Source organism: Cebus imitator, unplaced genomic scaffold (genome assembly GCF_001604975.1).
Source record: "Cebus imitator isolate Cc_AM_T3 unplaced genomic scaffold, Cebus_imitator-1.0 Scaffold469, whole genome shotgun sequence".
Lineage (NCBI taxonomy): Eukaryota > Metazoa > Chordata > Mammalia > Primates > Cebidae > Cebus > Cebus imitator.
Window position 1 is genome coordinate 1360727 of NW_016107784.1, and position 9552 is coordinate 1370278.

At 41.9% G+C, this 9552-nt stretch overlaps 2 pseudogenes; one reads left to right on the forward strand and one right to left on the reverse strand.

Annotated features, from left to right (window-relative positions):
* Positions 1–5367: 5367 nt before the first annotated feature.
* LOC108291819 lies at positions 5368–7483 on the reverse strand (annotated as a pseudogene).
* Positions 7484–7505: 22 nt separating this feature from the next.
* On the forward strand, positions 7506–8672 carry LOC108291866 (annotated as a pseudogene).
* Positions 8673–9552: the final 880 nt, after the last annotated feature.

Genomic DNA, 9552 nt, shown 5'->3' on the forward strand with positions numbered 1-9552 from the left:
AGAGACAGAGAGAGGAAGGAAGGAAGGAAGGAAAGAAAGAAAAGAAAGAAAGAAAGAAAGAAGGAAGAAAAAAAAGAAAAGAAAAGGAAAAGAAAAGAAAAGAGAAAGAAAGAAAGAAAGAAAGAAAGAAAGAAAGAAAGAAAGAAAGAAAGAAAGAAAGAAAGAGAAAGACAGACATTGGCTTTGTTCAAAAAGGTGGGACAACTTGAAGTGGGGGCTTCCAGGCCACAGGTAAATTTAAATATTTTCTGGTTGACAATTGGTTGAATTTGTTTGACTGGTGTTAATTTCCTAGTGCTGCCCTAACAACGTACCATAAGCTTGGTGGTTCAAGGTAGCAGAAATGTATTGTCTGACAGTTCTAGAGGCTCAAAGTCAAGGTGTTGGCAGGGTTTGTTCCTTCTGGGGGAGAATCTGTTCCATGCATCTCCCCTAGCTTCCAAGAGCTCCATGTGTTCTTTGGATTGTAACAGATTACTCAAATAATCTCTCTTCAAATGTCTTCAAATGGCATTTTCCCTGTGTCTCTTTTTCACATGATCATCTTCCGATAAGGACACCAGTCATACTGGATTAGGGGCTCACAGTACTCTAGAATGACCTCATCTTTAACTAATTACAGCTTCGATGACCCTATTTCCAAATAAGGTCATATCCTGTGCTACTGGGGGTTAGGACTTCAACTTATCTTTTTTTGGGAGACATAGTTCAACCCATAACAAAGACCTGGGATTGTTAGAAAGAAATGTTGAGGTTGATCGTGGAGTCTAGGTTTTATTGTGCAGAGCAAGCTTTCAGATAGCAGACTTCAGAGAGAGAGCAGGTTGTAAAATGTTTCTTATCAGACCTAAAAGGGTGCCTGGCTCTTAGTTGATTATCTCCTGGATCTGGAAAGAAAAGAAGGAAAACAAAAAAAAATGTGGATTTTTCCCACAAGAGCCTTTGCAGGGCAATTTCAAGGCATGGCCAGGAAATATATTTTTGGGTTAAATATTTTTTTCCTTGTCTCCTAATGTTATGCCAGAGTCAGACTGAAAAGTAAGCCACGGTACAGAGGGTCAAATAAAACCCATCTGATGAGAACTTAACGGTTTGCCGGACGTGACTCCCCAGACCCCTTAGGTAGGAATTTGGACAAGATAAAAATCAGAGCTTAGTCTTGTGTACCGAAATCTGTATTAGTGAGAGTTCTCCATGGAAACAGACTCAATAGGATATAGAAAGATATTTATCATGAGGAATTGGCTCGTATGATTTTAGAAGCTGAGAAGTCCCACAGTCTGGTATCTATAAGCTGGAGACTCAGGAAAGCTGATGATGTAGTCCAGTCTGAGCCCAGAATTCTGAGAACCACAAGAACTGATGGTGTGAGTTCTAGTCTAAGTCCAAATTCCTGAGAACTTGAGGTCTGATGGTATAAGTTCCAGTCTAGTTTGAAGACCCGAGAATCAGGAGTGCTGACGGTGTAGGTCACAGTCCGAGGGCAGGAGAAGACTGGTACCCCAGCTCCAGCAGTCAGCAGAGAGAGAGAGACGGGGGTGGCGACACACACACACACACACACACACACACACATACACACTGAGAGAGAGAGAGAGAGAGAGAGAGAGAGAGAGAGAGAGAACTGTTCCTTCCTTTGTCTTTTTGTTCTGTTCAGAGTTTCGTTGAACTGGATGATGCCCAGCCACGTTGGGCATCTGCTTTAGTCAGTCCACAAATTTAAATACTAATCTCTAGTGGAAACGCCTGAACAGACACACTCAGAAGTAACGCTTAACCAGATATCTGGATATTTCATGGCCCAGTTAAGCTGACACATGAAATTAATCATCACGGAAGCTCACCTATGAATAACTGATTTTTTTGACAGTGCAAAAAGCTACTCAGTGATGAGTACAATAAAATATTAGAAAGAGATTTTTTTTTTTTTGGTTGACTCAGAATTTTGGCTAATATCTAAAGCTGACAACATTAGGTGTTAAGAAATCCTATATTCCAAAGAAGGGTCTTGGCATGCCCTACAGGACTTTCCAAACTGGTCTAAAAACAGTTATCAACAGCCCAAATCAGGAAAAGAGAGAGACTGACTGAAACCGCCTTTGCACAGCTATGACAGGAAGAGAAATCCGACATAGTTGACTCCATTTTGCTTGTAACCTACAAGTTGGCTTTGGTGATTCCTCAGCGTAGGCCAAACAAACGTTGGGAGGCATTTGATTTATACTTTAACCTGACAGCAAAGATGATAATAGCCGTTTCCTGAAACTAAACCACCTCTGTAAAACGAATGAAAGCCCACAGGTTAGCATTAAGAGAGGGGCCTGAATTCTGGTAAAGTATCGGTAAAGTTAAATGATAACCAGCCGTTGCTCTGGAAGTCACAAGATTTGTAACTTCCTCAGTTACTCCTGTAGATAATATCTACTATTATAGAACCCAAGATTGGGCTTTGAGATTTTTTTTTCAGATTTTACATCTCTTATGACCGGCTGACTCCAGCCACAACTGCAACTCATGACTCCGTCAGTCCTGTGGTCTTATCCAAAGGCCACCTCAGTGCATGAGGACCATTTTCCACACCCCTATGATTTTACCCCAATCAATCGATATCCCCCCTTCCCTAGCCCTCTGATCACCAACTATCCTTGGAAACCCCTAAGCTTGGAGCCTTCAGGGAGACCTATTTGAGTGATACCCATGGTTCTAATCCATGGGTTAGCGTCCTTTCAACCAAACTCTCTTTACTGCTACGCCGTAGTCTCAGTGAATTGCTTTTGCCTGTGGAGAGGGCAGGAAGAATCTGCTGGTGATTACAGGATTGCAGAGACAAATTCTTTGAAAGAATTTGTGAATCAAAAGATTGCTGGGGTCTGGGTGTGGTGGCTCACATTTGTAATCCCAGCTCTTTGAGAGGCCAAGGTGGGAAGATTGCCTGAGCTTAGGAGTTCAAGACTGGCCTGGGCAACATAGCAAGTCATCATCTCTACTAAAAATAAAAAAATAGGCCGGGCGCGGTGGCTCAAGCCTGTAATCCCAGCACTTTGGGAGGCCGAGGCGGGTGGATAACGAGGTCAAGAGATCGAGACCATCCTGGTCAACATGGTGAAACCCCGCCTCTACTAAAACTACAAAAAATTAGCTGGGCATGGTGGTGCGTGCCTGTAATCCCAGCTACTCAGGAGGCTGAGGCAGGAGAATTGCCTGAACCCAGGAGGCGGAGGTTGCGGTGAGCCGAGATCCCGCCATTGCACTCCAGCCTGGGTAAGGAGAGCGAAACTCCGTCTCAAAAAAAAAAATAAATAAAAATAAAAATAAAAAAATAAAATAATTAGCTGGGCATGTTGGTGCATGTCTGTAGTCCCAGCTACTAGGGAGGCTGAGGAGAGAGGATCACTTGACCCTGGGAGATAGAGGCTACAATGAGCTACAATCACACCACTGCACTCTAGCTAGGACAACAGAAAGAGACCATTTAATAAAAAAAAGGATTGCTGGGGTAGTTCCCCTCCTGCCCTGATTCCAAGCGAGAGGTGAAACAAGAAGCCCCTTTGGAGAGATTGAGCACTGCTTGCTAAAGGTGAACAGTCTTACTCCTTGGCTGTATGCTTGCTCAGCTATGGGAGCTTGTAAATTTGAAACAGCAAACGGAACAAAAAGGTGTTTGAAAGAACCTCACCTACGTCCCCTTCTGAAGAGGATACAGACACTTCTGTGTGACGTTATTTAGAGAGGCTCAGTGGTGAAAAGCTAGCAGAAGTTGCTCCTGACGACAGGGTAGGGTGGGGTGGCTTCAAGGTGCAGCTTCACGATTTGGTGAGTGGGTATATGAGCTCCCCTCATCCCAGAAGTAGATGTGGGTTTGAGTCATCTGCAAAGGGCTTTATGCAAGAGGACTCTCTATCAGTAAGGAGAGCCTACAAGAAAGAAGCCATGTTGGATGCTTCATTAGAAGTTGAGGGCTAAGGTAAAGTCACAAGAGGCCTTCCAGGGAGCATCTCACGTGTATAAGGGAATGATGCAGTGCAGAAATTCCCCAGTGATGCATCTCAGCTTAGGATCTCCTAAGACCCATAGAAGTACCCCATGAGAGACAATTTGCATTTGGGTATTGTATCAGTCATGTTTCAACCAGAGAAGCAGGACCAGGAGAAGAGATGCATACAGTCCTGCACTGCGTCATGATGTTTTGGTTAACAACAGGTCACATATATGACGTAATTATACCGTAACATTATAATAAGGTGAAAAATTCCTAGTGACATCCTATCTCTAGGGACATCAGAGCTGTGATAATATCATAGCACAGTACATTACACTTTACTCGTGTGTGTGGTGATGCTGGGGTAAACAAACCTACTTCATTGCCAGTCGTGTAAAAACTATAGCACATATGGTCATGTATGATACGTAATACCTGATGATATACATGCGTCTGTTATTGATTTATGTATTTACTATACTATATATATATACATTTTTTTTTACTTTTTAAATGGCTTTATTTGATGTGCAAATAACTAACAGATGTTGTACCCATAAATTCTACTTTTCAAAAACAGGAGCTTTTTAAAAGAAAACCGCATAGCTTTTAAAAGGCACTGAGATTCGTGGCTCACACCTGTAATCTCAGCACTTTGGGAGGCTGAGGCGGGTGGATCACCTGAGGTTGGGAGTTCAAGACCAGCTTGACCAACATGGAGAAACCCCGTCCCCCCCCCAAAAAAAAGGCACTGAGATTCCTTTGCTTCTAGATCATTGGTAGGCTAGAAAAATAAAGTTTGTTCTACCAGGAATCACAAGTTGGAACTGAGTATTCTCCAAAGTGGAAATTCTAGAGTGTAGTGTCACTCCAGGCAAAGATTATTCAGTTCTCATCCCCAACATCTAAAACTACCTATCAGAAGGGTTAAACCAGGTCAAAACAGTTTAGCATAATTAGGCTTCATCAAACAATATCATTATGCTCTTCTGAGATGCAAATAAACCAAAACAGGAAATACTAAAATCAAAATAATATTTGACACTGTCATACAAATTGTTAGTTCCTTGTTGTATCCGCCCTTCTATAACATTAATACAGGGAATATTTTAGGGCAAAGAATATTTTATTTTAATCATCACTAACCATGAATTTTTGCCATTAGTTATACAAAATGCTGCTCTCTGCCATTATCCAAATGACATCACCGTTTTACAGCCACAATTCACTTCTATAGTTACAAGCAGAATTTTCATGATTTACATAAGTACCTCTATCAGTGGAGATTTAACACTGAAATGCGATGTAACATTCGTAATATCTGATGTTTTGTAGATGGCAATGGAGGAAAGATATATTTTAATCACTTTTCATTTAAGTGACCTTATGTAAAAAATAAACTAATAACTTAGCAGTTCCAAGTGTCCAGAGGGCATTTTCAAATGTACATAAAAGAAATGGTTACAGAGGTTTTTAAGAAGCATCTTCCATGTCCACATCCTCTTGCAACTGCTGTACCATTTTCTCTTCCAACTGCTTCCCTTTGCCTGCAAGAGGGGCTCAGATAAGACGGATGTTTTGCTTGACTTCTTTGATATCCTGAACTTTCCGTAGCTCTGTTTTTCTTCAATCTGTTCATTATAAATTCAGCTTGGCATTTCTGGTTGATTTCTGCAACTCTCTTCCTTGCATCAATAGTTTTATTCCATAGCTCTCGCTGGTATTTGATAGGTCCATTTCTATGCTTTTCAAATTCAAATGAATTATCCACTGTAAGCTCTTTAGCAGCTGCTTTCCAGAATGCTTTGGTCCACCTAACTTTGCGGGGATTGCTCTTCTTTTTAAAGTCTGTGACTTTCTTTTTTGTTTTAAAGTTTTTTTGACAGTTAGATTTATAAAATCTGAACACCTTGCAATTGTTGTGGACAAACACCATGCCGTGGCCAGGGTGGATGGGCCCCAAACAGAAATAACCCTCCTCGATATGCCTGTTGAACCCACGTGGGTTCCCACTGACCAAACGTCACTCTTGGGAGGAAGTCTAATTTTTTTTTTTTTTTTTAATGAGATGGAGTTTCTCTCTACTTGCCCAGGCTGGAGTGCAATGGCGTGATCTTGGCTCACTGCAACCTCCGCCTCCCACGTTCCAGCAATTCTCCTGCCACAGCCTCCTCAGTAGCTGGGACTACAGGCACATGCCACCATGCTTGGCTAACTTTTTGTATTTTTAGTAGAGACCGATTTCACCATGTTGGCCAGGCTGGTCTCAAACTCCTGACCACAGGTGATCCAACTGCCTTGGCCTCCCAAAGTGCTGGGATTATAGATGTGGGCCACCGCGCCCGGCTATCATATTTTTTATTGTTATTTGAGAGTACATTCTTTCTACTTATCTATAAAAAAAATTAGTTAATTGTAAAACAGTCTCGGGCAGGCCTTTCAGGAGGTTTTCCAAAACAAGGTATTATCACAGCATAGGACAGCTTCATGTGTGGTATTGCCCCTGAAGGCCTCCCAGTGGGACAAGATGAGGAAGTAGAACAGTGACACTGATGATCCTGACCCTGTGTAGGCCTAGGCTAATGTATGTGCCTGTGTCTTAGTTTTTAACAAAAATATTTAAAAAGTAAAAAAAATTAAATAAAAAACCTTATAGAATAAGGATATAAAGAAAAAAATATTTTTGTGTAGCTGTACAATACATTTGTGTTTTAAGCTGTGTGTTAATACAAAAAAGTCAAGTAGTTTTGAGATTTCTCAAAGAATGTAAGACAGAACTACCATTCAATCCAGCAATCTCATCTCTGGGTGTATACCCAAGGAAATACACATTGCTCTAACAAAAAGGCACATGCACGTGCATGTTCATTGCAGCACCATTCACAATGGCAGAGACATGGAATCAACCTACATGCCCATCAGCAGTGAACTGGATAAAGAAAATGTGGTACATCTACACCATGGAGTACTACACAGCCATAAAAAATCATGTTTTTTGCAGCAACATGGATGGAGCTGAAGGCCATTGTCCTAAGCAAACTAATGCAGAAACGGAGAACCAAATACCACATGTTCTCACTTATAAGTGGGAGCTAGATGTTCAGTATACAGGGATGCAGAGTGGAACAAAAGACACTGAGACCTATCGAGGGTGGAGGCTGGGAGGCGGGTGAGGCTGGAAAAAACTACCTATTGGGAACTGTGCTGATACCTGGTAACGAAATCATTTGTATACCAAACCGCAGCGACATGCAATTTACCCGTGTAACAAGCCTGCACGTGTACCCACTGAACCTAAAAAAAAGTTAACAACAACAACTACAAAGTTTATAAAGTAAAATGTTAGAATAAGCTAAGGTTAATTTATTATTGGAGAAAGAGGCTTCACTTTATGGCAGCTGAGGCCTGACCGAGAGCCGGCCGAGCAGCCTCCGCTGAAAGTGGAGTGGTGCTTGTGGTCCTCCTGAGGAGGCACCAGATCACCTCTTACTGTGGCCTCGCCATGGCGACCGATGAGTAGACCTGCATGTGGCCAACGTGTATTTCTTCATCATATGTCAACCTTGGCAAAGCCGCCAGAGATATTTTTAACAAAGGATTTGGTTTAGGGTTGGTCAAACTGGATGTAAGAACAAAGTCATGCAGTGGGTGTGGGATTCTCAACATCTGGTTCATCTAATATGGACACTGGAAAAATTCTTGGGGTCTTGGAAATCAAATATAAATGGTGTGAGGATGGCGTGACTGTCCCAGGAAAATGGGACACTGAGAATAATACTCTGGGGACAGAAGTCACAATTGGACCAGATCTGTCAAGGTTTGAAACTAACATTTGGTACTGCCTTCTTACCAACCACAGGAAACGAAAGTGGTAAAATCAAGTCCTCTTGCAAGAGGGAGTCTATAAACCTCGCTTGTGATGTTAATTTTGATTTTGTTGGACATGAAATCTGTGGTTCAGCTGTCTTTGGTTATGAGGGCCGGCTTGCTGGGTACCAGATGACCACTGACAGAGCCAAGTCAAAGCTGACGGGGAATAATTCTGCAGCGGGTTACCGGATGGGGACTTCCAGCTACACACTAATAACTATAATGGGACAGAATTTGGAGGCTCGGCTTATTAGAAGGTATGTGGCAATCCTGACACTTTGGTAACCCTTGCTTGGCCATCAGGTCCAACTGCATTCATTTTGTCATTGCCGCTAAATATCGGTTGCGTTTCGCAGCTTCCATTTTTGCAAAAGCCAACAACTCTAATTTAATTGGACTGGAAAGAAGAGATTTCATTTACACTCAGACTCTGAGGCCTGCTGTGAAGCTTACACTTTCTGCTCTGCTAGATAAGAAGCACATTAATGCAGGAGGCCAAACACTTGGGTTTATCCTGGAGTTGGAGACTTAATCCAGTGGAAAGAAACCTTGGGAACGGATATCAGAAGATTTGGCTTTAATATATTTCCATTGTGATCAGCAGGCTCTCCCCACAAAGAAGGTGATCAAAACAAAGGATCTAAATCAGGGCTATATTTTAAATATTCAGACAGTTACTCTTTAGCTGGTTTCTAGTTGAATTGGTTATGTATCTAGTTACTAATACGCTGCAGCCATGCAGTCACCTATACATTATTTAAGTGTGTTTAACGTTTAAATGCACTACCCACCAATCATGAAGTAAACTTTTATGAAAACTGTGGAAAAAAAATTTAAAAATGAATTTAGTGTAGCTTACATATACAGTGTTTATAAAATCTATGGTAATTTACAATAATGTCCTAGGCTTTCATATTCACTCACCACTCACTGACATGCAGAGCAACATCCAGTCCTGCAAACTCCATTCGTGGTAAGAGCCCTAATACAGGTGTACCACATTTAATGTTTTATACTGTATTTTGATGGTACCTTTTCTATGTTTAGATACATTTAGACACACAGATATGTGTCATTTTGTTACAATTGCCTACAGTAACATGCAGTCCAGGTTTGTGGCCTAGGAGCAATTGTCTACACCATATAGCCCAGGTGTGTAATAGGCTATTCCATCCAGATTTGTGTAAATACGATCCATGACATTTGTATAACCACAAAGTTGCTTAAGGTTACATTTATCAGAACATATCCCTGTCATTCAGCGATGCACAACTGTATTAAAAGGTTTACTGCAGGACGGGTGTGGTGGCTCATGCCCGTAATCCCAGCACTGTGGGAGGCCAAGTTGGGCAGCTCACGAGGTCAAAAGATCGAGACCATCCGGGCCAACAAGGTAAAACCCCATCTCTACTAAAAATACAAAAAAAAAAAAAAATTATCTAGGTGTGGTGGCGCACGTCTGTAGTCCCAGCCACTTGGAGGCTGAGGCAGGAGAACTGCTTGAACCCGGGAGGCAGAGATTGCAGTGAGCCGACAGGGTCATGCCACTGCACTACAGCTTGGGTGACAGTGTGAGACTCTGTCTCAAGAAAAAAAAAAAAAAGAAAAGAAAAAAGATTTACTGCAGTGGCTCATGCCTGTAATCCCAGTGCTTTGGGAGGCCAAGACAGGAGGATTGCTTGAAGCCAGGAGTTCAAGACTGG